We start from the raw sequence: 27582 nt of genomic DNA on the forward strand, positions 1-27582 counted from the left end.
CCGTAAACATACACTCTGTTTTACGTTTGTCTTTACAGATCCATCTGTGAGAAATGACCGACAGAATCATCCCAGAGGAGAGCAGACAGCTGAGAGCAGATAGCTGTGAGCAGATGGCTCTGTTTACATGGAGATACAGAGCTAACCCGGTAGCATGTAGCTAACCCGTTAGCATGTAGCTACATGCTACCGCTATGACACGGTGTGTAAACACAGCGACCATCAGGGTGGAAAATAGAAGATGTGAAACAGTAGTCAGTTCATTATTTCTGCTAAAAGATAAATGTATGGAAGATCAGAGTAATGGTATATTATTTACAGTAGTAGCTGTCTCTGTGTTACCATGACTACAGACCACCGGAGCTTAGCTTACCATAGTTTACCAGAGCTGAAGACTTTCTCCTGTACCATGTCATCATAACTGCAGGTGAGATGATTACAAATGCTGTGAATAATTAATATTGTCATCTGTCTACTCAAATAAAGTTTGACTGTGAAACAGAAATGTGTTGTGTTGCTTACAAGTCACTATTTACTACCTGTACTCTGCTACATGCATGACATCAAATATATATAATATATAAATATCATCTGTTTAAACAGTGTAATTACATAAAGCCTTTGTGAAAGAACATGTTATATTTAGATGATGGGAGTACATGAAGCCTGTTCTGCTGGTTCTTGCAGACTAACAGTAGGAGCTACTTTGCTCAAGTTCGGTTGAGGAGGAGAGACAGTGACGCGCTGTGGGGCGGGGTCAGCTACTGAAGGTTCTGCTCTGGTTCGACCAGGAAACCCTTATATGGCTAATTCTCAAATGACGTCAGAAGAAAAGAAAAGCTGCGCAGCGTTGTTTCGACACCCATTTCCGGACAAACGGAGCAGGAGAAAAAGAGAGAGGATGGTCTTTTATGATACTATGGTGACTTGTAGACACACTGGGGACAGATATTGATGTTTAAAAGACATGGAAAAGTGCATTTTGCATAATAGGTGACCTTTAAAAGAGGACCAGAGATGAACGACACGGGTGGCTGTGATTATGCTTGATCAGTTCACCTCGTTGCTTCTTTGTGTGCTGTTAACTTTGGAGTATAGAAGCATTTGTTATTTGGTTGGAACTGGGCTACAGAGTAGTACTGTTTTAGGTCACATATCACTGTGATAGTTGGTTAGTCTTTTTCCTCCGTGTAAATACACTCGTTTAAGAAGTGGCTGCCACTTGTCTGTTTTGGATTATTAGTGTTGAGCGTAGTTAAAATAGAGTTTTATTTCTTGTTTATATTTAATTGTTTGCAAGCTCAGCTGTGATCCAAATTTCTAGTTCACAGTTGTTTTGTTTTATTAAGTTATTGATTTCGGCGCCATTAGAAGGTCGTTCCTAATTATATTTATGTCAACACTTGTGTTCGCTTTTGTTTGCTGCAACTTTGTTGGTAACTTGCCTGCAGCCTGTTTTTCTATCATTTTAATTGTGCATTTAACAATAAACGGCTACTGTACGCCTGAAACCATCGGCTCATGTTGCTTCCCTTACCCCTAGACCTTACTGGGACGTAACGTTCTGCACATGCGCTCATACTGTGGTTACCGCTGATAATTCCATCCTGACCCACGTTGTCATCGGAACCGTAATACCTACCCCTCACCCCCGGTTTATACTGTTCACTCTGTCAGCACTGTTACCGTCATGTCAACACGTTCTCATCCCAACTCGTCACATACCGCTGCTTTGACACGTCCCTTGGCATCACTTTATTTTCAACATCAAAACCACCACAGTTCCCCTTGGCGTCACTTTAGGATTAGGCAACACAACCACTATCGTTAACGTTAGGAAAGAAATACATGGTTGGACTTAAAACTACTACGTTTGTATAGTGAAAATGTCACTGAACGTTGTGAACACGGGACACTAACGAACAGCTGATTGTAACGTAACATACAGGACACGAATTGCGGTCTCCTCCCAGCGGACCCATCCACCTCACCTCCTGCCTGTCTGGTGTATCTCTTTCACTCTTTAAACTACATCACCACACTCCCGGCACACGTTCTCAGAGTGTTTACTGTTGCCACGGATAGTTTTACATTATAGTTAATGGAATGCCCGGTGCGGTATTGAACGCTGACGGCCGTGACAAAGACTTGGTATTTAATGCCCTGGGAATGAGAACGGGCTGGTCGTTTGCATTGTTAACGCCGTTAGCTGCTGGCTCAGCCGTCGCCATGTTGAGAGCCAAGTGGAGGCAATCCCTCAATCATAGATATGCTCTGAATTTTAAATTTAGTACCTTTAAATATTTTAGGAAATACGCTTATTTACTTTTTTTCACTCAGTTGCATCCTTATCCATTGGATATTGATTTTAATGGCGGGGATAAAGATTGCATTTCTTTCCTTTATTGCATTTCCATTTACTCTGGAATGGTAATATAATTTAGTTTACTTACAATAGATTAATATTCCTTAGCTTCTTACCTATCAAAGGATACCAGATATTTGCATATAAGCCTTATGGTGGAGGAGCTACTCTCGATTCATTTTGGGTTTGTTATTTTAGGCGTTTTTCTTCTCATTGCAGCTTTGCTATAACAAGGCTGGTGGGGACGGGGATTAATAAACTGACTCTATGCAGCCTCTGATTTGCACTGACTTTTTCCTCCTACCAGAACTTTAATAAATACATTCATTTAAGACAACAGAGACTGGACAGAGAGGGTTTCTTTATTCATCAGGATAGAAACACACTCACACACACATGTAGAGAGAAAGAGAGAATAATAAAAACCGAGAGGGCCTTATATCACGGACCTGTTTACATATTAGGAAGCTGTAATATGTAATTAAACCACGCGACCATGCTCAGCCTGGCTGCTTTTTGTTTGCTTTCATATTTATTTTGGAGTAAACAAATCTACACAAGCAACTACAACACACTTAATCTCTGTTGAGCTTAATTATGAATGTTTGGGGTTAGATGGTAATATCATGATGAAGATAATACTTGTCCTTCCGCACTGTTGGGGGAAAATAGTAATTACCGTAAATGATATATCATTATCCTGGCAGGATAATCGACAGTGGGCTTGGGTTGGTAGTGTTACATCAATGTTTTAACTAGAGCTGTCAGTCGATGTCCACAGTTGATCGTGATAAATTGCAAATTAATCACACATTTTTTATCTTTTCAAAATGTTTCTTAAAGGGAAATTTGTCAAGTATTTAATACTCTTATCAAAATGGGAGTGGGCTCACATGCTTGCTTTATGCAAATGTATGTATATATTTATTATTGGAAATCAATTTACAACACAAAACAATGAGCATTGTTTAGCATAAAAAATATGTTGAAATCATAACATGGCAAACTCAAGACCAACAGGCAACAACAGCTGTCAGTGTGCTGACTATAACTTGCCCAAAATTGCATGTGATTATCATAAAGTGGGCATGTTTGTAAAGGGGAGACTCGTGGGTACCCATAGAACCCATTTTCATTCACATATCTTTAGGTCAGAGGTGAAGGAACCCCTTTGAAAATGGCCATGCCAGTTTTCCTTGACAAAATTTGGCATAAGTTTGGAGTGTTATTTAGATTCCTTCACGACAAGCTAGTTTGACATGGTTGGTACCGATGGATTCCTTAGTTTCTTCTAGTTTCATGTGTTGCCAGTATCTTCATTGTAGCTTTAAAACTGAGCCTGCTATAACCTTAAAATCGCTAAATGCGTTAATGCTTTAAAGACATTTTTGGCATTGAAAGAAATTTGCATTGATGCATTATAGCGTTAACATTGACATTCCTAGTTTTAACCTCTAGGTGGAGACCTAGAGGTTAGAGCAGCTTGTAAGTCAAAGTTTGCTGAAGTTAAGACTGAGGGAAGTGAATAAGCACACTTTCCTCCGAGGCCAATGTTTTGGTTCTCATGCTGATGTTTGATCAAGTTTTGTTGGACATTTTTCACCAACAGTCTGTCACATTCATGCAAACGTCAATCTAGTGGTCTGATCTCCTCAAACGGGTTAAAAAATACATGGTCGTCTAGTAGCAGTATTAAGCTGTCAAGTTAACGTGGAGGTTATTCCCATATGATGTGAATGCAGCTTTAATTTTGTGAAGTATAGAAAAGCTTTAAAGTTCCTACACAAGATATACCTTAGAGTATTTCCAGCTTTAAAGGCAACCGAAACAGTGGATTTTGTGGAGGCTATTATCCGTGCTGAAACACAGATGTTTTTTTCTTTGCTGATTTTCTTGGGAGTCAAAACTTTGACTTGAGTTTGATTCAGTTTGACGGCTGAGCGAGCATTCAAAAACAAAGATAATTGTTATCTCTGTTATCTCTGAACTTCGATTTATTGCATATCGGAACCTTGACTCCTTTATTTTAGAAAATACATTAATATGTTTTTTTTTCTTTGTCTTTCATTTGCATTTCTTTGAAACCTGATTCTATCAAAACAGACCCTTTTTATATCCCACCACCATGGCTAATAACTCCACTCATGCATATGTTACAACAAGTACGTTGACATAAAAAAGATGTGTTAATGAATGCACTAATTACCTTGGCTAATTACCTTAGCTAATGACCTTATTAGCGTTACCGGTTATGTTTAATATATCATGGTGATTATGGCAGGACATTAAGCAGCTCAAGTGCCTCTTCATTCATGTTTTATCAACAATAACTGCAACAGCAATATCCAGGACAGTGATGATGCAGTCTTTTTAATAATGAACACTACCGTATGTACTGATTCTTCTTTTTCCCAAATATTGAAACGTTTCCCCCCTAACAAAAATGATATCAAGTATTTTATATTTAGCTCTGAAATCTAAAGCAGCTTTTATTTTTAAACAGTTTTTTAAGCAGTATTGCCTTAATTCTATGATATTATAATTATTTGCTGTCAAAGTTAATGTGATAATAATGCGTTAACGCAAATTTGTTTTAACGCCACTAATTTTTTTGACACATTAACACAGCTTGTGATTTTTAGGTTGTGGCGGCTCATCTTTTAAGGCTAGAGTGAAGATATTGGCATCATATGAAACTAGAAAAACTTAAGGAACCCATTGGAGGGAGGAAGTGGAGATGCGTCGTCCATCTTTATATACAGTCTATGGTTCGTCACTGCGAGCACCCCTTTTCTACAAGTGGCCATGTGATCTACTGTCGTTATAGAAATATTCATTAAAGCCGCTTTAAAAATAGCTCATTTACTATAATTTTATGCTAATAATCATTTCGTAAAATGAATGACACTTTTTTTTGTACCTCCAAACTCTATTGTGAGCCTGGACTTGATGAGTATTAAAGCCGGGACGAGACATTGACAAATGACACCGAGTCTCGCGTGTTCCTTCCAGGTAGGTGGCCATCAAACGGTTGATCCCACAGTTGACTTTAATTGGCCTGTCGAGCTAAAGCTGTAGGCGTTAATTATATGTGACATTGATTGAGAGGGAGAGAGTGCGAGGCAGGAAGTGAAAAGCAAAGGCGACGCGGAATCAAAAAAATTGGGTGTAATAGAGAGAAGGTGGGGTTGAAGAAGAAAAAGATGTGTGGAGAGAGAGAGAGAGAGAGAGAGAAAGAAGAGGAAGGAGAGGAATGGGTGGAGGAGATGGAAAAAGAGACGTTGGACAGAGAGTGAATGATGGAAGCAGAGAGAGAGAGAGCAAAGATGTCAACCAGCCGTGTCATCATCCTGACTGCTCAGAATCAGCTGACTGACTGGCAGAAACACACACTCATGAATTTGCTTGAGACTCCCTTTGGATGCAACACACACACGCACTGGCTACTATTGGCTGCTGCACAGCTATATTTATTGATGTTACAGTGTGTATCTCTCTCTCTCACACACACACACACACACACACACACACACACTCATGCATATGCACACACACACACACTGTCAGTTAGTGCAGTAGTTTAATTGGTAGTGAATGTGTGCGGTGAGTGACAGGTGATCTTTCCTAATGACAGCTGGTTAACCGACCTGTGGGGGAGGAGTGAGAGTCTACTCCCTGATTGGTTAAACTGTGGAGGTGTGCCATCAATCACTCAGTCAGTCAGTCAGTGTGAATTCATTATAGCTTGAGCTTGTTAAAGACCATTCTTATGTGATTAACTACTGGATTTGATTTATACCTCTGGTGGTTTTGCATGTTTCAGAAGACCTACACAGGACACGAGCACTTGGGTCTGTACTGGAGGGGATAGAAATGGCCTGCTTCTGTTTATTAAATGGCATTTTGACTCCCTTAGAGCCACAACCTGCAACTGGTGCACAGTGGTGTGTCTATTCAATCGTAACAGACTGAATGGTCTGGATATTAATTGCAGCCCATGTAGTGTAGCAACGTATCGTCATACAAGGGTTCGTATGATATCTTATGAAAAGTTATTCCTCATTTTTTATGTGTTTTTCAACACGTAACAAATTTCCAGCAACATGTGAATTTCCGCTTGTTTCATGCATGCAGTCTTTTCAAAGTATACTACCGTCTTCACAGGTAACAACTTGGTTAGGTTTAGGCAATAAAACTACTTGGTTAGGTTTAGGAAAAGATTGTGGTTTGGGTTAAAATAACTACGGAAGTGGTGTCACTAAAGTATGTAAGTTATGTGACACATAAGCCACGTTGACTTCTGGTTTCACACGGGGTACGAACAGCGGCCTCTTGGGTGATAGTCATGTGATTTTGGACCCAGCCATTGAACCCGACCTCCTACCCACACGGCATTTGTCGCTCTTTATACTTCTTGGTTCACAATTATAATATACAAATTACAATGCATTACTTTTTGGTACGAGATATAGCGACGAACGGTGTATGAGACCAGCGTGATCGTAGACACAACCCATATTGTAATACAAAAAGAACTGATCTTCAAGCCTATCTCTTTGGTAGAATATTAATAGTAATAATAATATATTTTTTTCATCGTGATAAAATATACGGAGGAGACGGAACAACTTTTACAGCCGAGTCATGCCTGCCTCTTCTTCCAGCAGCATGCAGCACCAATAACCTCCTAAGAGGAGGCAAAATCAAACTTTCAAATCCCTCGCTGCTGCACTAAATCTTATTGCTGTGTGCGCAATGATTGTTTTTTATCCAAACATCACACATGCTGTATACTGGTGCGACTGGGTTCACAGATTGGGATCAACAGACCTGACATACATTTTCCTATAATGAACAGAAGAGTAGCTACTTTTAGTCAACATTATGTATGACTGATAAGATGCTATATAGAGAGAGAAGTCCCAGAAAGAAAGTCTCAGAAACGATGCTCTTCATTCAGTGGTTATGGTTCAAAAGTGTTGTCGTAATTAATTGATTAGGTCCTCTATTTGCAATGCTAATCTGGCTATATTATCCAACACTCTGGAGAACAATGCCTGTGGCAGTGATGCATGCTGGATGTATAAGATACAGATCTTATACAAGATACTTGTATAGGATATAGCACGAGGACTTCCACAGTGTTTATTACAGTTTTCAGCACTAACATAGCAATGCACCACAGACAACTTACAGTAAACATACTGTACAGTAGGGCTGGGACGATACACCTATCTCCAGATTCGATACTATCACGATACTTGGGTGCCGGTTTTGCAATTTTTAAGTATTGCGATTCTACAAGTAGTGCGATTCCATATTACGATTTATTGCGATTTTTGTTAACTTTTTTAACCCTAGACCATGGGAAAAAAAGTTGAATCATACATTTCTAGGGACTTTTACTTTGGGAAATATCTAAATTAATATGGCAAAAATGTTTGATTTTCAGCATGTATGTAGTCAGAGATGTCCTGAAGTCAAATATAGAAGTCATTGTCAGGCAATATTTATTAAATTTTTTCCAGCAACCTAAAAATCAAACAATAAAGACATTTCCTTATGAAATTAGTGGTGTTTTTTTTATTTATAAGGGACATGGGATGTTTTATATTCTGGTGAATATAATACAATCAATCTTATTTCCATATATGTATTTTGTTTATACAGTTCCCTTTGTTAACACATTATTTTGAAAACCGGATTTAGTCACATGTGTATATTTCTGCTAACTTCGCCAAGTCTGTCACTAGCTCTGACCTCTCCCGTTAGCTCTGTTCTTTTTATACATCCATGGTCAGCTCCATCGGGGCCGTTTGAATGCATTTAACATAAATGTCAGTATATGGGTGCTCTACAGTTGTAGCGTCGGCTGGTTTTGACCACAGAGATGAGTGACGGTTGGCTTGACCGCAATTCGAGAACTTTTCCTGTCCATGGCAGAGTTAGCATGCAGCTTTAGCTATTGTGCGTAGCTCTGCTTTTCCTGGCAATGTGTGAAACCCAAAGTGTTTCCATACTTTACTGTATGTGTAGTGTTTATTAGTCTGGCTTTAAAATGTGAGAATGCACATCGTATCCACACGGACCCTCCGCCGTTTTCTAGTTTGTTGTTTTGGCTCGCTGCGTTTTATTTTGGTTGACAGATACGGAACGGATATGACGTCACTAGCTAGTTACTTCCTTCTACATCCGTATAGACTCAAATGAAGCAAATATATCAATTCTGACATTAAAAAAATACATTTCAAAATCGTAAAAAACAAATTTGTGAATGGATTCTTTTCCCACCATTACTGTACAGGGGTTAGCACCATTTATACTTACCATATATCCTGTATATCTTTTGATTATTTTTGAAATAGTGAGAGTTATGTGTTGTGCTCCGTTTTCTGATTAAAGTTTTCCAGTTTTTAAAATTTAATTAATAATTGTTTGTAATTAAATAATTTTGCTTTTTTGTTTTTGGTTGATTTATTTGGAGTTCTGTTGGAGTTCTACTTTGAAAACTTAAATATTCTAGTGCTTATTGCCAAACAAGTTTTGAAGCAGCTACCCGCCTCTACTTCATGAAAATAGCTGCCCCAGACTCCACGCTGTAAATCACAGTCTGAGCTGGGATTTGAAACGATGCAGAATTTAAAGTACCTGGATGTTCCCCGAAGCTTATCGTATCTCAGTGGAATCTTCAACTCGCACACCAAACTGTCTGTCTTCCTGCAGCTCATTAAAACAAATCTATCCTCTCTTGTCTGTCCTACAGCTTTTTCAAACACTGGTTCACTGCCTTTAAAAAAAAAATTTTTAAATAGTGACTATGTACATGGAAGTGAAGCCTCATGGGTCCTCGCCTACTGTGCCATCTGGATGGCCTGTACTTATCTGACAAAACAGGGGGTGACTGTCGCAAAATGAGTGGTTCCTCTCATCTCCCGCAGTCACCTTCAGGCAAGAGACTGTGTTACTGCATGTGTGTGTGCGTGTGTGCGTGTGTCCAGGGGAGGACACTAATAAGCACTACTTTGTCCATGTATGTCCTTGTCCTAGTTTGGCAGAGACAGAAAGAGAAAGCGGGAGGGAGAGACAGAGCCTGGAAACATCATTATGACCTGCCGCTGTACTTTGGGAACAGGATGTCTCTGAAGCAATGTCACACACTCGCACACACACACACACACACACACACACAGATTATTACTGAGGTGTCTACTGTAGCCGCAGTGCAAAAATGTGAAGACAGGTTCATATCAGGTAACGTCTATACCCTTCACCTTTTCATCAGACTGTGCACAGAGGTATATCATGATGTAAGTTTTCAGTAATGGTAAAGCAGCTCACCTACAGCACTTCACTTTCAATCTTTATAGTGTGAAAAAAAACGCTGTAAAGCGGCCGTAGGCAGAATATGTTTGGCATCATTGGGCAAAAATTCCATAATAACCTTTCAGCACATTGTAATTCAAGTGTTCTGAGAGAAAACTATACTTCTGCACCTCCCCATGGCTCTGTTTTCAGGCTTTAGAAAATCTAGACGCGTGACGGAAGACTTTGGCCAATCGCAGGTCATTTCAGAGAGAGACCGTTCCTATTGGCTGTTCATTCAATGGAAGCAGCTGTCAATCACTCGCAAACTCCGATCAAACAGCCGAACTAGGCAGCACTGGTCAAATATTAATCAATATTCTGTTACTGTAATGCCTATTTCTGGCCTCAAATGTTTTCAGAAACATTTTGTAGTGTACTGTTTAGTTGTAAAATGAGAATGTTTGCTCCGGCTGGTGGGCGGTGCTTGGTATTTCCTCAACTGATCTCAACATGGCTGTCGAGTCACAAACTTTCTCATTTTACAGCTAAACAGTACACTACAAGATGTTTCTGAAAACATTTGAGTCCAGAAATAGGCATTACAGTAACAGAATATTGATTCATATTTGATCAGCGCTGCCTAGTTTGACCGTTTGATCAAAGTTTGTGAGTGATTGACAGTTGCTCAGAGACGGCAAGGCTCCAGCTCGGCTCTGATTGGTTGTTTTCCTCCGGTCTGTGAAATCTTTCAGAAGCCGTTAGGAGCACCGGAAGACACATAAGCACATGATTTTTTTTCAGATTACCTGTCTCATGCACTACTGTCAGGGTATAGTGACCGTTTTATAAAAATAACCTTTTTTTAAATCATATTTGCTGCAGTCTGCTTACTCCATCTTTAATTCTGTCGTTGTTATTTCAGTGTTTAATGCAGGCTGTTATGGATTTTGATGAATTTAGGTTGTTTTCTGCTTCAAATGTATTATGGTCCATTTAGGTTATAGTATGAACAGCTGCATTTGTGGCAGTGATATAAGAGCACTAATGCATTTTGTAGTTTCCTGATATAGAAGGTAATGATAGTGTAGGATGCTGCCATTGGTGCACTTTGGATAAAAGTGCTATCAGACGATAGTCCATTTACCATTTAGCAAGAAAGCGGGTTAGTGGGAGAAAATAAGTTGTGAAAGATGAACTCCTGACATATCCATACAAAAATGACATTACTTGTAAGTGTTTTTTTAGAATGACAGGAATGAACACAAAGTTTTTCCTGATCTGACGCCCCTATCGGCAGGACGACGTCATTTGACTTTGGAGAAAAGCTACAAAAGTTAAAATGACTAAAGGGGACCTTCATTATCATGGTGACAATAATAAACACGTGGTTAAGGGTGCAATAATGACTGTCAGTTGGAAACGGAAAATGAACTGCAGTCTCCCATGTTAAAGTGTCATGTTTTCTGGACTTTTTTAGAAATTTGTTTAAAATGCTTCGTTTCCAACCGGCAGTCAACATTGTTTTTTTATGATCACCATCATTCTATCACCTTATGGTTATTATAATCGCCATGATAACGAAGGCCGGCCATCATTAACAAACTAATAAAATTAACGCAAACCCCCTCCCAACCTAAACCCTAAACCTAACCAAGTCATTTTTCTGCTTAAATCTAAGAAAAACTGTTCAATAAATCAGATTACTGCAGAGAGCTGACGGTAACATGGCTACTGTGTTTCCATCATCACTACCTTGTCAATTAGTAATGAGAAGGCCGGTTCTTTTAAGTAACCCGGTTTGTGACGTTCACCCGCCACTAACCAACCGACTCATGAGCGACTCTTTTGGTTCTTTTGGTATGGTTAGTGTTAGCAAATTAGGTTAACCTAAACCCCATTTGCTTTTTTGTCTTTATAAACAACTTGATTACAAGCAAAATAGCAGTCACAAAGGTACCTTTTGCAATAAATCATTCTTTGGCTCAGTGGTTGTGCTTTGTGCTACTGGATTTGCCTGCTGAACGAGAGTCTGTTGCTGAGCAGCAGCTCTCACTTGTTCTTCAGCTCAGTCAGTGTGTTGTGCCAACATGATCTTACCCTACTACTCATATTTTGCCACTTAGGTAGAAGCCCCCACCATCACTATAATGACCCCAGGGATAGCCTTTTGCGTAGTATCTAGGCGCTGATGGTTCGTGCATGAATTTACATTGTAAAACCTGGTTAACGGTGGTAAGGATTAGGCAACAAAACCACTTGGAAAAAACATCCCAGTTTGGATTAAAATGACTACGCTTATAACGTCAAGTAAGCTTTGGACATAACCACAGTGGCGTAGAGTCACGTGACATAACGCTGTCAGTAAAAAATCACTCAACTGTTGGTTTCAGACGTACACAAACACTGGTCCCCTGAATAAAAGTGTTTGTTTGACACATCCACCACCCCTCCCGCCCGTCCTTGGAGGACTTTCTCACTCTTAATACTACTGTACATCCATTGCTATGAGCGTCTAATAATGAAACGGATGGTTGTACATTGGCGTTAGTGTCATACAAATGCTAAAGGGCACCTTGTGCATCGGTATCATGGCGGAGAGGGCTACTGCCCAAGCGTCCGTATTTGGCGCCCTGGGAGTGTGGCCAGGCTGGTTTGCTCATGAACAACTCGTTCTTTAGCTCAGGGGGTGCGTGCTGAGCGTGAGTCACGCTGAATGATGAGTGTGGAGCTGCGGCTCTCGAAGTTAACCTGGCTCTTATGCACAACTCTGCATGCACAATACAGAAGCAAGATTTTCGCTTGCGAACCGAGTTAACTCTGTTAAGTCTTTCAAAAAGAACGATTCTTATATCAGGACATTTTGCATTGCTTTAACCGTATCACATACTTAACTTATGGTGCACTTATCTTAGTTTTTATTTTGTTTGTACGTTGTTTAATGCCCTTGTGAAGCACTTTGTGTCTAACATCTGTGAAAAGCGCTATATAAATACCTTTTATTTACTTACTGTCACCAAAGCTTTTCTTCCAAGTGTCTTAATTGACTTTCAAGGTAGGAAGTAAAGCTATGAGAAGATGAAAGTGTCTGTATTGTGAAGGAATGCAGTCGGTGCAGCTGATAAAGCTGGACTGCCTTTGTCCCCCAGGAGACCAAGAGAGAGATAGACTGCATTCTGTCCCAGACAGACTGTCCCCTTAGAATGCACTGCATGTGACCTGAGGCACATACATATTGACTTAAGTAAGGATAGTTTCTTTTTAAGGGTCCAATGTCAAATAGAATTCTCGTTAACACTTTTTATTACACAGCTTTGTTGAATAAATTCTGATTGGTTAAGCGTGGCATTCTACGGTCAGACTGTCAAATTATTGATTTCTTAAGTAAGTAGCCATGTAATAAGCGTGATAATGTACAGCTAGTGGGTCATTGTTGTGAGATAAACCCATTTAGGGCTTCACGTTGGGTTCCGCATCGCCCTGTCAGGGTTTATTTCACAACAATGAACAGCTCGCTGTACAGTAACCCTTACAAAATAACTATCATTTATAAATGGTAAATAGATACTTAATTAAACTTAGTTAGTAGTTATTTTACTGTTAACAAACAATGAAGTGATGATTAATAATGTCTACTAATTATTATATTAATAATACAAGTTAAAGTAAATAATAAAGTTATAATTTATGTTATTTTATCAGTAATATATGTAATATGAAATAATTAGTTTAGAAATGATAGATTGTATCATAGCTGATAAGAGATGATAGCAATTACATTCTGATTACATTAGGAAAGTATTTATTAACAGTTTATTGTTGCATACATTATAACATTTATATATTATATTAAGTATTTGTTAATAATTAATACATGATTTGTAAACATTTAAGACATTGTTTGTAAAACATCTATAAACATTACATAGATGGATGGACCGGACACCAATTATTAACCATTGACAAAGTTTTAACTATCTATCACTAAATGATGTTTATAGATGCTTTACAAAGTATTTATTAACCATTTAACAAGGTATTATAATCATCAGTTACAACTAGTCATCGAAATAATGATTATAGACGGTTTACAAACCAATTATTAACAATTAGCAAAGTGTAACAAATGTCTATCTATGTAATGTTTACAGATGTTTTGTAAACAATTTCTTAAAGGTTTACAAATAATTGTATTATCATTAACAAATACTTATGAAACAGTAAAAACAATGTTATAATGTGCGCAACTATAAACTATTAAAATAATTGCTAATAATTAGTACACATTATTAATTATAATTTCACGGTTTGTTAACAGTAAAATAACTATTAACTACATTTTAATTAACTATCAATTTACCATTTATAAATTATGTTTATTATAAAGTTGTACCGGGTTGAATACTCCCCACCAGGAAGTAGCCTTCAGATTTTGGTGGCAATACACAGTAGTTCACTTATACTGCATATCTCTATTTTCCCAGATTAAGCTTCAATAAATGCCTCTGAATAAGACATCCAGGTCTCCTGAAACTTCTTCTACCACAAGTTAACCAGCTCTCACATTTCTCTCACATGTATCACTCATAACCTGCTATACACACTCTGCTATAATCCCCTTATAAACAGCAAGTGTCTCACTCATAAACTCAGACAACGCCCACAAACAAGACGAGCAATGCTTTCACCTGATTAACACGCGTAGGCAATTGGATTAATTGCAGTAATTAGGATACTTAATTATGATTTCATCAAAGACGGGAAATTTGAAAAGAGCCATCAGTGAAGACGGCCGCTAAGAGAGAAGGGAAAGAGACAGATGGAGAGAATGAAAACGGTACGGTACGTGATGCAGCATTGAGAAAGAAAATTAAGCAGTCTTTCAGACTTTCAAAAGCACACTGTTCAACGGGGCTGTGAGAATAAATTCCCTTCAATTCAGTGATTGTATTCATCCCCAGTGGAGCAATTAAAAAGTATACGTATAGCAGAGCACACACACGATAAGACAAAGGAGATAGTAAATGTATAAAAGTATAAAGACGTGCTACATGGTGGGAAGCTTCCCAGACTTAAAGGGGATATATCATGAAAAGCTCACTTTGTCATACATTTGGAGGGGGGGGCAAACATTCTTTAACTGATATCAGAGAGGCCCTTTTTTGCGAGTGCCCGGAGGTCGCAAGTGGACCATTTTTTGGGCATTCATTTTAATACCAATACAGTTTTTGTGGTGCAACGACAGTGTTTACTAGAGCAAAAATCCGTTGTGGAATCTGGGTGCAAGTGAAGGCAGCAAGACATGTCGCTCCCAGCTGCTGCTCTGTTTACTACCGGCCACAGTGGCGTTCTGTGCAGCCTCTCCCAGTCCCTGCCACACATAATGACTTTTATTCCTGCTAAATGTGTGTGTAGGGTTGACAACTTCCACAAGTAGAAATTAGGGATGCACCGATACCACTTTTTTTCAGACCAAGTACAAGTACAAGTACTTACATTTGGGTACTCGGCGATACCGAGTACCGATACGAGTACATAATAACACCATTACAGTCCTAACAATGTCTTTGAAAGCATGTTTTATTTTCATCAGATGCTCCACACTTTCTGACTGTAACAAATTAAATATACAGCCTGATGCTGTTGCTGACATTTTAGGACCCCCAGATCCTCCCACTTGTCTGCCTTCTCCTCCAGACACCATTTGCAGCTCTAGCATCACCATCTCCTTGGCCTCTGTTGTGCTGATGTCTGAGAAAAAATTATCTTTGTACCTAAAACAGATAAAATAATATGTTTAGCTGGTAACAGACAAGCTAGACTGAAACTTTCAGGATGAATGTCAGTATATTGACTTCAAATCACTTAAAGTAAATTGATTATGTAAAAGTTAACGGCAAAGTTTTCTTTTCATCATGCTCACATGCTCAGCAGACACGCAGACGGACCTGGAGTACAGTTGCAATGCAGTAGAGTAGGTTTTTTTCCGTGTCAGTGAAGCGTCTCTTGACGGCTGCAGCTAAGGTTCCCTTCATTGTTTTGATGCCTTGTTCCTCGTGTTTCTTTGGTCAAATGTCTCTGAAGCACTGTCACAGCAAGAATCACATCTGATGCCAAAGCATCAGAGGAGCTCACTTTTCGGGTTAACTCCTCAAACAGAGTCTATTCCAGAAGAGTCCACTGGTGAGCTGTGAGATTGTCGTCATATTCGGACCCAAATATTCCGCGAGCCCGCTTCTGCTCGATGAGACACTGTAGCATGTATTACGTGCTATTCCAGCGGGTCTGCACGTCTTGCTGGAGTCTTTTTATAGGCTGGTTGAGCTGCACCTGAATGTCTTCCAGGCACGATTAAGCTAAGGCGGAATGTTGATCGACTGCCACCGCATCAGCTACAGTTCTCTGTGACAAAAGGACCCTCGTTAACAGCCAGCTGGAGGGTGTGAGCGACACTGGGCAGGCTGGGAAGTCCCCCTCCTAACGTTACCTGCTCAACTGACGAGAGGTTAATGTCACGCTGCCGTAAAGTGGTATCGGTGCCGTTGTATCGGAGCCATTTTGCGAGTACGAGTATAAGTACATGAGCATAGTATCGGACCCGATACTGGTATCGGTGCATCCCTAGTAGAAATACAGAACAGCTGCAGATTGATAGTGGCGGGTTGTATATCACACATAGGCTTACGTCAGGCATTACAGGACGGCCCCAATGCCGCCGGTAGCTCTGCTTTTGGGTTAGCTGGGCTTGCTATTCCGCTGCTTTGGTTGTTTGTGTGTCCGTGTCTTCACATTCCTCAGGCGGCTCTGTTTTTTAAGCTTTACAAGAAATTGGAAGTTTTTTTGAAAATACCGAATGTCCATAACTGTTCATAGCTAGCTAGCTGCTGTTGACTCACCGTATGAGAGGGAACTTTTATCGTTGCACCACACAACGTGTATTTAAAACCAAACAAAATAGAATTCAGATTAATTCCGTACAATTGTTTTTATTTTATTGCATTACTTAAAATATTTAACAAGAAATGTTTTTATTGGACCTTTTTTGGACTCAATGTAGAGACATTTCAGCCGCTAGGTGGGGGGGGGGGGCATTATATCTATGTGGGCTGTCTAGATCAGAAAACATTTGATTCAACGAGTCATTCAGATTTGGCTCCCCTTCCTATGTCACATGCATGCTCATTAGAATATAATGCCTACAGCTTGAGGAACTTTATTTGCAAAGGTGCACCATATTTTTCTCACAAGCCAATCAGAGCAGACTGGGCTTTTTCGGGAGGGGTTCTTAAAGAGACAGGCGCTAAAACGCAGCGTTTCAGACAGAGGGTGAATACCGGTATATTCAGATAGACAGTATGAGAAATACAATGTGTTTTTTTGGACATTAAAGCATGTAAACATGTTCTAGTAGAAACCCCAAATACAAGTATGAACTTGAAAATGAGCATGATATGTCACCTTTAAATAAGCTGGTATGACAGTTGCCCTGCACCTGTTAGTTTCTGTAACTAAGGCAGCACAGATGTTAGAGGGGAGCCCCTTGAGCCCGGTGATGGAGTATTTTCCAGGCTTTCTGAAGGATACAATGATTGTATGTGGTGGTTGGAGACCTGAGAGCAGTGATTACCAAACATGGGAACATTTAGCCCGGGGGCACAAAGATTGTGGAGCAGCTAACAAGCTCCAATAGCTAAAAGAAACCAGGATTTCCCACTATACACCACCTTTATTTACCTCAGTGGCTGATAGGGCTTTAGCGGGACAGACTTATGTTAGAGAAGGGCTTTTTTTTTTTTTTTTTTAAGTTATTTTTTGGGGGCATTTTTACCATTTTTTTTATTGACAGTGGATAGAGACTTGGAAAGGGGGGAGAGAGAGTGGATGCGGAAAGGGCCACAGGCCGGATTCGAACCTGGGCCACCACGGTCAGGACTGAGGCCTGTTACATGGGCGCCCGCTCTACCAACTCCGCAAAAGCTGGGGAACAATAGTGTGGGTGGGCGGGGGAAGAAGGTGGAGAAAGGGGGGAGAGGAAAAGAGGAGGAAAAGAGAGGAAAAGAAAGAAAAAGAGAGAAAGAGAGAAGAAAACACAATTCTGTAGCTCTTATTTTCACCCACATGGTGTTTTGAAGTCTTTATACACCATAGTATTTTTGTTAAAGAATAAAAACATTATTTTTTGTGCTTTTCGGGGGGAACAATACATGTCCACTTGAGAGGCAGTTCGAATCTCGTCTCCGGCAGGGTCGAAGTTTATAATATGCAGTAAAAAATAGTTTGTGTTGCTCGTGTAAACTTGAATTGACTCAAGATATAATTTTAATGCAAGACTTGTGCACTGCAACTAATACGTTAATATTGAAAATCGTTGAGGTTTCCTTATACAGTCATATAACTGGTAGATTACTACAGATAACAAATATACAAAACATTATCATCCATGATGATGTTTTGCATTATTATAATAATAATAATAATAATAATATATTAGATTTATATAGCGCTTTTTAGTAATCTCAAAGACGCTTAATATTATTGCATACATCCTCCTTATGACTGATTAATGAACTGTTAGGCAAGATAGGTCAAAATGTTAGTAGAATAAATCATAATGTACTAGAGAATAGTTGAGCAATATTGGGATGGACTTGCTGTGTGTAATTAATTAAAAAAATAACCATAGGAATACACATGAATTGAGACAGTAATGATATTAAAGCTTTAACTTTATTGTCTTTGGGCCTGGAACACGTGAAACAACAAGAACAAATAATTTGAAGAAGATAATACTATTCTTAATGTTTGTCATTGGGTCTGATTCCCTGCAACATCAGACAGAATGATTTACAGCACACAGATTCACCAGAAACTCCTTCAGCTCAGACTCCAGCGGGGCCTCCGGCAGTGACCAGCCCACTGTAGATTGCTGGGCCCTCTGTCAACGTCCAGCAGGTTTTGCTACAGGGCCACAATTGTGCTTCCCTTATAAAGAAACATGAAAAGAACAACAGAGACTGAATATTTATTCACACAACAGGCTTATGTGAGTAATTAATGAAATGAAAACAACAACATTGTCTTATTCTTTTTGGACTAAGCATGGTATTCCAAATTACAGATATTACTAACCTGCTGGTTGCTGAGAGTCATGGAGGTCTGTGTCCTCAGTTCTACCAGGTGCTCTGCAAGGCTGTCAACCCGATCCGTACCTGGCACACCATGCCCGTCCCCTAAACATACAATTTGTCATCAGTAAGCAAATAAACAGGATAAACTGCTGTGAAATTACACTACATGTAACATATAGTGTCTTAATGTCCGTATGCTGTCTGTTGTATGTTAAATAGATTCGACCCAACTGTTACTATTGCTTTGTTGTGAGGTTTATGTAAACATTACTTACCAACTGTATTTCTGCCACCTGAGACACCAGGTGAGGATTCAGACTGAACTGCAGGCTGAGCTTCTGGGGCAGAGGATGCAGGATGACTGACAGCCTGGAGAAGTCTAAACAGACATTGAAATAAAACTTATATGTAGAAACAATTTCACACATATGATAATTATGTTTCTTTTACCTTGAAAAACCTTGCAAACTACAGTCATGTTTATATAACTTTAGTATGAACATTTAATATAACGTTTATGATCATATAATCATTAATCATGAACATTAATATAACACAGCAGTTATCTGACAGTTACCTGTCTGAGCTAAAAACAGTGACTGTGATAGTAAACTTTGTTTCACAACGTTAAGAAGCTAAACAGTAGCAGTCATACTGTATATGTATATATAGCTTTAGTATTAACATAACGTTTATGATCATATAATCATTAATATAACACCACAGTTATCTTACAGTTACCTGTCTGAGCTAAAAGAAGGGACTGTGGTAGTGTTAGTTTAACAACGCTGAGGAGCTCATACAGTAGGAGTAACGTTACCGCTATGTAACTGTAACTGTAACTGTAACGTAGCCTCAGCATAATGATCAGAGCTCTGAACAGATGATAAAGTGATTGATAACTTATTCACCAAGTCTAGCTAACATAATTAAAGCCAGGCTAGCTCAGACAGAGTAACATTACAAACCTATTCATTGATTTCACAGCGACTCTTAATCAGCCCACATTAAAAAACGCCAGAAAGCTAAAACACGTTTAATCCGTATTGTCTAAGAGAACCCAATATCACTGTTACGTAATGTTAATAATGACATTTACCTGTCTGTAGCTGAATATAATGTTAATAATGACATTTACCTGTCTGTAGCTGAATAGGCGTTTCTGCGACGACGGCGGTGAATAGTTCAAAAGTCCCTCCTCCGCATCGCGTCCGCTGGGACGGCTGTGATTGGCTATTCAAAAATGGATGACGTGGCGGAGATCAGCCACACGATTCGTTGCCTGAAAATGGAATCCAGAGCTCCGATTGGCTGTATCCGCGGTGAAAATGGATGACGTCGGTATTGAAAATGGATGACGTCGGCAGTGAAAATGGAAAGCCGCCACATGATTTGTCTAGAGAAAATGGAAATCCTGGAAGCTGATTGGTCGGCAGACCCACTCTATCCCTCTCCCGCTACCGCAAACCAGGTGCCCTAGAGAAGGGCTTTTATTCCTAATTTCACCTGCTTCCCAGTTCATGAAAGCTCAAAACATTTCCTCCATGTTTGCCTGTTGTCTTTATACATGTTGTGTTATGTACAATTCCATCTGTACAACAACAGAGTAGTGTCATACTCACCTCCCTGCTGCTCTTACCTTCTCTTCTCTAACAGAAATGCCATTTTCATTCACAAATTAAATTCAGTCCTTCCACTTTGGTAAATGAAACTCAACAACTTCCTGTAACTTTTTCACGATAAAAGTATTCCAGCCATCCCCTATTGGTAGCCTACCCACCCTGGCTTCCCACCAACCTGAGTCAGTCATAACGCTTTAACACAGAGTGTTGCAATTGCGGGACCATTGTCTCTGTGATGAACAATTCCAAGAATGCATCTCTCGAAGGGACATGATGAAAGGGAACTTGAGCCCGTCTGATTGGTAGGAGTGGGAAAAAAAATTATTCACCCATGTATCATGATCTATTTATTTTTAACGATATGGAAATAGATTTTTTAATGTCAGAATCAATATAATTGCTTCATTTGAGTCTATGTGGAGGTAGAAGGAAGGTACTGCTTTTATTGTTGTATTCTGAGTAATGACATCATATCAGTTCCGTATTCGTCAACCAAAACAAACCGCAGTTAGCTGAAACGAGAAAACTGAAAACGGCGGAGGGTCGGCATGGATACGACCTGCACCCTCACATTTTAAATCCAAACTGGTTAACACTACACATACAGTAAAGTATGGAAAGTAGGGCTGTCAATCGATTAAAATATTTAATCACGATTAATCTCAAACTAATCACATATTTATATTACATTACATTATATATGTATTATTGGAAATCAATTAACAACACAAAACAATGACAAATATTGTTCAGAAACCCTCACAGGTACTGCATTTAGCATAAACAAATATGCTCAAATCATAAAATGTCAAACTGCAGCCCAACAGGCAACAACAGCTTTCAGTTTGCTCACTTGACTATGACTTGCCCAAACCTGCATGTGATTATCATAAAGTGGGTACCAATAGAACCCATTTTCATTCAGATATCTTGAGGTCATAGGTCGAGGTTCCCCTTTGAAAATGGCCTGGGCAGTTTTTCCTCTCCAAAATTTAGTGGAAGCTTGGAGCGTTATTTAGCCTCCTTTCCGACAAGCTAGTATGGCATGGTTGTACCAATGGATTCTTTAGGTTTTTCTAGTTTCATATGATGCCAGTATCTTCTCTCTGGCTTTAGAATTGAGCCTGCTACAATCTCCGGTAGATTGATTGCGTTAATGTGTTAAAAAAATTGAGTGGCGTTAAAACAATTTTGCGTTGATGAGTTATTATCCCGTTAACTTTGACAGCCCTAGTTGGAGCAAAAGCTAACAATGTTCTGTCGACTCTTCCTCTTAGCCTGGATAGCCACTGTAGTCACTGGAACTAACATATCATGAAAAATGTCATGATACTCTATGAAGCAGTTGCAGAAAGCTAATATTTCATAAAACTTTGAAGATGGCAGAATGGAACATTAACCCACAGACATGGCAATCGAGTGAGACTGACTGATTATTATTATACAGAGTATATTGAAGTGACCTGCCGTTTGAAAAGCACAATGATGGTCATTGAGGTGAATTTTGGGACATCTTACAAGACAAAAGGAGTCTAATGAAAGACATGGAGGACTAAAACGGAGAGAGACAAATGAGGAGCACGCATTAGAAGCAGTGATGCTTTCTGGCACGCAACAGGCTTTTATGGAAGGTGTCACAGTTGAAGAAGTGGGCAGTTGAATGACATGAAACACAGCTCACACATATGTTCACCCACACACACACACACACACTACTGGCAGAGCTAAATTAGACTCTCTCTCTCTCTCACGATTCTCATTGTCTGTGCCGTGATGAATATATCATCGTCCCATTTCGGCAAACAACATGGCACTTCCCGCACGCTATGCGGCTCTGCCCTATCGCTTTCAGTTAGATGAACAAAGGGCTAGGGCAGGGACTGGTAGAGAAATTCATATACCATGCGTGAGATTGAGAAGTGAGAGAGAGGAAGTGGAGGATGCATGAGGAATCAAGGAGAGAGGGAGTGTGGGTGGTGAAGAGAAAATAAAAAGGAGAGAGATGGAGAGGAAAGTAAGGGAAGTGCTATCTGTATCTGCCTGATCAGTTTCACTTAAGTTAAACAGGAGCTGCGGTGAATAGGGAATAGCTGGTACTGCAGGGCAACAAACAGAGGAAAGTGGGTTGGACTGAGGAGAAAGAACAAAAAAAAGAAAGAAAGAAAGAAAATATTGAAATAGATAAATAATGAGAACACAAAGAGAGAGAGAGCTTTGGAAACATTGAAAGAAAGAAATAAAGAAAATATTGAAATAAATAAATAATGGCAAAACAAAAACTGATCAAATAAAAGCATTGAAAATCTTTAAAGAAAGAAAGAAAAAAGAAAGAAATAATGAAAATATTGAAAGAAATAAAGAATGAGACAACAAAAAGAGTAAACACTGAAAACAGTGATAGAAAGAAAGAAAGAAAGAAAGAAAGAACATATTGAAAGACATAAAAAATTAAAAAGAGAAAGAATTAAAGCACTGAAAATATTGAAAGAAAGAAAGAAAACATTGAAGGAAATATATAGAAAAATTTGAAAAAACAAGAGAGTAGAAAGAATTAAAGCATTGAAAACAATTAAAACATTGATAGTATCAAAGAAAGTAAGAAAGGCAGAAAATATTGAAAGCAATAAAGAATGAGAAAGCAAAAAGAGAAATAATTAAAGCATTGAGAACATTGAAAGAGAGAAACAAACAAACAAACAAACAAAACACTGATAGAAATACAAATGAGGAACAAAAGAAGAGAGATAATAATAAAAATTAAAGCTAAAAAAATCAATGTAACATGTGAACGTCTAAAATAATTTAAATATCATAAATACTGTGAGATGAAGTTTAGCCGTATCTATCTGTGGCTCAGCTCTGGAACATTTTGTTCCTAAACCCTTTGTCAGTCACCTCTCACTCTGCTATAATCATCAATCACATCAGAGGATGGCAAGTCAGTGACACTTAGCATGACTGACAGTGTGTCAGTCATGCTAAGGTGAGCTAAAGTAGAAATAACATTGCCTAATGATTATGAAATGCTCATTAGCTGTATACAATGAATCCAGTATATACAGTACAGTTTATAACACATACAGTATGCTGTATCAGAATCAGAATCAGAATGGTGTTTATTGCCAGGTGTAAGGGGTATACACGAGGAATTTTCTTTGGCTTATTGGTGCGAGGCAAACAGTATAATAACAAAGAATAGATAAACGTTAGAATAAAATAAGAATAAAAAATGTACAATTTACAAAATAAGCTATAAAATAAACATGGTATAAACAGATAGTGCAAATATTGTCGGTGTGCAAACAAAACAATCAGGTATCAGAGGGAGAGAGAGGGAGAGAGAGGGATACTGTAGGGGGTGGTATTGAGAGTGTATGAGAGAGGGGGAGAGTCAGTGTCGGGGCCGTAGTGTGTGTGTGAGGGGAAGACAGTCACAGGGGGGCGGATGGGCTGTTGGAGAGCCCCACTGCCATGGGGAAAAAACTGTTTTTGTGGCGTGAGGTTTTGGTCCTGATGGACCTTAACCTCCTGCCAGATGGTAAAGTCTGAAAGAGATGGTGTCCAGGATGGGAGGTGTCGGCCACAATCTTCCCTGCCCTCCTTATGGTCCTGGAGGTGTACAGCTCCTGGAGGGAGGGAAGGTTGCAGCCAATCGCCCTCTCTGCAGCACGGATGACCCGCTGCAGCCTGGCCTTGTCCTTGGCGGTGGCAGCGGCAAACCAGACGGTGATGGAGGAGGTGAGGATGGACTCGATGATGGCCGAGTAGAAGTGCACCATCATGGTCTGTGGCAGGTTGAATTTCTTCAACTGCCTCAGGAAGTACATCCTCTGCTGGGCCTTGCTGGTGAGGGAGCTGATGTTCAGCTCCCACTTGAGGTCCTGGGCGATGGTCGTGCCCAGGAAACGGAACGACTCCACCGTGTTAACTGGGGAGCCGCGCAGGATGAGGGGGGGGAGCGGGGCTGAGTTCCTTCTGAAGTCCACTGCCATCTCCACTGTCTTCAGAGCATTCAGCTCCATGTGGTTCTGGCTGCACCAGGATGCCAGATGGTCAACCTCCCATCTGTAGGCAGACTCGTCACCCTCGGAGATGAGGCCGATGAGGGTGGTGTCGTCTGCAAACTTAAGGAGCCTGACAGATTGGTGTCTGGAGGTGTATATAACACATAACACTATCAGGTTGAAAAAAGCTTTAGAAACAGCACCAAAGTATCCTCATACGACAGTTCATATGATTTCTTATGAAAAGATATTCCTCATTTTTTGGTGCGTTTTCCTAAAAATGTCCAGAAACACATGTGAATTTCCGCTCGTTACATGCACAAAGTCTTTTCCAAATAAACTTCACAGGAACTTCAACAAGTCATTCAAGTTGAGTTTTTCTGGGTTAATAAATGATGGGATCGGATCGGTGCATATACCGGTGTACTCGCCGATACCTGATCCAGAATTTTGGGCGGTATCGGAACAACTCTATCTTTAACTTGAACTGCAGGTGTGAGTTTGGACTATGGTGACTCATGCAAGAACATTTACATATGCTTACCCTAAACTTTTTTAAAGCAAGGGGTCACTTAAGCACAAGTGTGCCGCACTGGATAATGGCATACATTTCTTTTAAATTCCTTGAACTTGATCAATGACACCTGCACATAAGTATTTGCTGTGGTAATTTGTAGATTGCTATGATATAATGATACGTGTTCTGCTCCATTCAGGGGCAAGTTTCATTCACAAAATAACTTGCATAAAGCAGCACAGCTGTCCACTCTCATGTTGTTAAGAGTATTAAATACTTGACAAATCTCCCTTTAAGGTGAATTTTGACAGATTAAAAAGATAACACTTCATTTTACAGGTCCGCAAATGTCATGGTAATTAGGTGATGATGAGCAAGTAACCTATTTGAAATTTCTTTAAATTACGCCAATATTTACCTCAAAATTTATCGAAAATGACTTTATCGTAAACATCATTTAATAATTATATTCAGCTATTTCTCAATTGCTGGTAATTTATTTAATACATTTCCAGGAAAAAAAAAAAAAGTTAATTGATAGGCTTTATTTCCATGTCTGCTGATAAATAGATAATAATTAGCAGAATAATCTTCTTTGAAATTTCTTAAAAAACTCCTTGAATCATTATATTAGCTACCAGGTTACATTTGTGTAGACAGTCACACAATGGTGAGATTTGTGTCTGATCAGAAGTGTCTTCTATTAGTTTTGGTTTTCCACTTCAGATGATGAGCAGCGCACAGCCGCTTCTCAAGCCTAAGAGCCCTATTTTAACCATTATATGCTTTTTCAACATATTATTATTAAATCTTGTTTATAATAAAGTAATTTTTGATACATTTTGAGGTAAATATTGAGGTAATTTGGCAGCAATTACAAAGAAATTTCAAACAGGTTACTTGCTTATTATCACCTAATTACCATTACATTTGCGGACCTGTAAAATGAGTGTTACCGATAAAAAAATGTGTAATTAATCATGATTAAATATTTTAATCGATTGACAGCCCTATTGTTTACAAATTGCTGGTGCAACCCAATACAGATTGTAACTTGTTATTTCTACAAAAGGTAGAACCATCACTCTATAACCAAGCTGACAGTACCTACTATTACATGTATTTGAACTCAGGTTTTTAGCTTTTTAATAAAGTTAACTCTCTATCTAGCAAGAGACAGCTGTTAACCGCAGTAGACACACTCCTACACAAACACTTCTATCTTAAGTGCTGATCATCCGCCACGGTAATCCGCATTGAGTACACACATCCGGTGACATCACCACTTACTTCATGCAACCTTCTCTAATCAAGAAACTACATCTGACACACAAACACCCACTTCAACACGGCACCTGGCACACACATGTGCACCTCATGAATGTACCACATCAGCATGCATTCATACAATCATCATCATCACGGTTTTAATGGCTCTTTGGTGAGGGAGGAAGATGTGCTGACAGCAGGCACATTAGCACACACACACAGACGCTCACTCACACACACACACACTGACATGCTGTCTCGCCGTCACGGCAGCATCTTCAGTGGAGAAAATGTACACACACTTGACGCAGAAACGCACACGGAGGGAGATTCATGGAAAGGGAGACGAAGGCAGACGTTTCCCTTAAAGAGAATTCATGTGAAGTGGCGGGCCACCCGGCATGCATTCGCACGCACACACATGACCTGTCAAACATACGCAATTTGAACACTCTGCTCTCAGCATGCACTTATCACGTTGACAAGACACCCGCACACGCAGGAGAAATCTCTAAAATAACACGATTGCATTCGCACGAACACTCACACGCTTTAACAATTAATGCAATCAACACACTCTGGAAACATGTGTGTGAGTGTGAGTGCGCACGTCGAGGGATCACTTGAAATCTACCTTTCTTGCTGACAAGGCTGCTCGTGTGAAAAGTAGGCCAGCCGAATGACAAGCTCCATTTTTCATTGCTGTTACTTCAGAGACAGTAGGAACAGATGCCCCGTTGGGACACGGATACAAACACAGGCACAGACGTCGTTGCACTCCGACACACAGCAGCCATGAACACACACACACACACACACGCAAAACCTGCCAGCACACAGGTCTGAGTTGACACCATTCAGATTCAATTAAAATCACTTTCCCACGTTTGTCCCAGCACAAAGCTACAAACCAGAGCTGTACCTTTTCAAACTTCACTTGAAAGCTTCTCCACACGCACGCACGCACGCACGCACGCACACACACACACACACGCGCAAACTTGCAACATTTCTGCCATTGTTATTCCATACTTTGGTCAAAAATGCTAATATAAAATGTTTAAAAGTGCAGTTCACACACAAGTAGTAAGTACCTCATACAACCCCACTTCAAAACACACCACCCCTTGAAGCAACTACCCGTCCTGCAAACCATCCTTTGATCAGCACCACGGAAAGCAGCCGAAGCGTCGCTTATGCTCACACACAAACACACACATGGATACACTAGCTTCTACATTTGTCAAGAGTCCTAAAACCCGGAAATGAGTTAGCATTGTAGGACTTCCGGTTCCTTCATCTGGAAGTCAATGGGTTTTTAATTGAATGCCTGAAATAAGGTCTGTGGATAACATAAGCAGAAGAGATTTTAACG

General features: G+C 39.6%; 1 long non-coding RNA gene across 2 annotated transcripts in view; it reads right to left on the bottom strand.

Moving 5' to 3' along the window:
- Positions 1-27582, bottom strand: part of LOC141783918 (uncharacterized) — a 408748-nt gene that overhangs the window by 199058 nt on the left and 182108 nt on the right. The window contains exon 4 of one of the 2 annotated variants that reach the window (XR_012597377.1): positions 15242-15441. The exons of the other annotated variant lie outside the window; for it this stretch is intronic. This is a non-coding gene — a long non-coding RNA (uncharacterized LOC141783918). Of the gene's footprint in view, positions 1-15241; positions 15442-27582 lie in introns of those variants that run through there. 2 annotated transcript variants of the gene reach the window in all.

The sequence above is a fragment of the Sebastes fasciatus genome, chromosome 15 (assembly GCF_043250625.1).
Source record: "Sebastes fasciatus isolate fSebFas1 chromosome 15, fSebFas1.pri, whole genome shotgun sequence".
Lineage (NCBI taxonomy): Eukaryota > Metazoa > Chordata > Actinopteri > Perciformes > Sebastidae > Sebastes > Sebastes fasciatus.